The 1,865-nt window shown below is 33.7% G+C and overlaps 1 long non-coding RNA gene across 1 annotated transcript; it reads right to left on the bottom strand.

Moving 5' to 3' along the window:
• Positions 1-351: 351 nt before the first annotated feature.
• Positions 352-576, bottom strand: LOC132095608 (uncharacterized). Its single transcript, XR_009422469.1, has 2 exons — positions 462-576; positions 352-422 (listed from the first exon to the last, which is right to left on the bottom strand). It is a non-coding gene; the product is annotated as an uncharacterized LOC132095608 (long non-coding RNA).
• Positions 577-1,865: the final 1,289 nt, after the last annotated feature.

The following is a 1,865-nucleotide window of genomic DNA, read 5'->3' on the forward strand; positions in this document are numbered from 1 at the left end:
TCATGAAGGATGCGCTGCGGTCAGATCTCTGTCCTCTCGAGACCGCTGAGTTATATTAACACCAGCTGCATGTCTGTCCTCATAAATCATCTCCAGTCCAGTCCTGAGAGACGACCGCTTCCGGACCCGCACAGATAGAGCGCTTTTACACCCGAAGAGACTCTTTCAGTTAGAGTTTATTCAGCACAAGAGCAAATCAGTCTGAATTCATTATTCTAATATATATATATATGAGCATTCGACAACAGACACATGGAAAACCGTTCTGAATTCAGCAGTTTTTACAGTAGTCTCAAATTCATTATTCCGTCCAGTTTCTGTTTTTATTCTTATGACACTCCAAATCTGATCTGGAAATCAGTGCATACATGTTTTATATTTGAATGTCACAGTAATGCTCTCAGCTCTTTTGAGATTGACATCTATGCATTTGACAGATGCTTTATTCCAAAGTGACTAACACTGCATTTAAAGTGAAATCTGATCCGTTCATGCATTCATAGGAATCGAACCCGCGACCTTGGCGTTGCTAGTGCAGTGCTGCAAAAATGAGTAAAAGATCTTGAAAAAATAATAGCAATTAATCTGATAAAAAGTGGATTTTAAAATGCGATAAAAAGACTAAGGTTTGCTGTGCGTGCGTGTAGAGCTGCACAACTCTCTGTGATCATATAGCTGTGTGTGTGTCAGGACTTTTCAAACATTTGCAGCACACTTGAACAATCCCGTGATGATAACCGTGATAGTTTGGGTCACCGATACATCTGCTCCCAGAATGCAGTTCACCTGACAGATACTGGAGCATCCTTGCTGACGCCTGCTTCATGTTCTGCTAGTTCTGTGCTGATCGGGCATCAGTTTGGGAACCTGAAGAAACATACAGAAACCACTGAAAACAGGACAACATGGAAAACAAACAGAAGAAATATGACAGAAAAACCCTATAAACCATTTACTGTTCAGTGACAAAACAGAATCACCGTCAATCAACATTACACTTAGTTCATCCTTATAATGCATTATTAATAACATGCAGATACATTACAATTTCTAGGAAAATGGGTAGTTTTTAGTGAGTTAATGAAACTTTGCTCATGCTTTAAGACACGTCATTTATTTATCAATTTTTTCTTACTTTTTACAATTATATTTTAAGAAATGTAATATAGAATTTTAAAATAAAAGTATTTTAAAATAATGACCCGGTATGTATGGAGTACCATTAGTGTCAAAAATACTTTTTGTCAGAATTATTTATGAATAGTCAGAAAACACTTTTCCTAACATCTCATTTTTGTTGATGAATATGAATATGTTTATTTACTGCAGCATGAAAAACTGATTTTCTTCATCTGAAAATGAAAGTTTATGCAAGTAAAATTAAAATTAATTAATTTGGACTGGTTTTAAGTAATTATGAGCTATACATTGAAAGGAATTTTATTAAATTCCATTCACTCCTTAGGTGTAGATACTGTAATTCTTAAATTACACATTCTTATAGATTTCATACAATGATAAATTTCAATGAAGTAATTGACAAAAACAAATACATTTTGCATCAATTTTTCATTCATGCATGAAGTGATTACTTAAAAAAATAGTAAATGCAGTAATAACAGGTTATATTGAACAAAATATAATTCACATTCACTTCTTAAGAAGTCGTTTATCAGATATGTTAATGGTTTAGTTATTATAATATTAAGGTATGACTGTTTTATAAATGTATGATTCATCAGGTCCAAACGGAGCAGGAATGTGAAAATAGTACACAATTGTGAATGCATTCTGAGAGTTATTCAAATACTTATATCACAAGTGTCTGTAATCTCAGTGAGTTCAGATTGATGTCATCACATAAC

This window comes from Carassius carassius, chromosome 19 (assembly GCF_963082965.1).
Source record: "Carassius carassius chromosome 19, fCarCar2.1, whole genome shotgun sequence".
NCBI classification, from domain to species: Eukaryota; Metazoa; Chordata; class Actinopteri; order Cypriniformes; family Cyprinidae; genus Carassius; species Carassius carassius.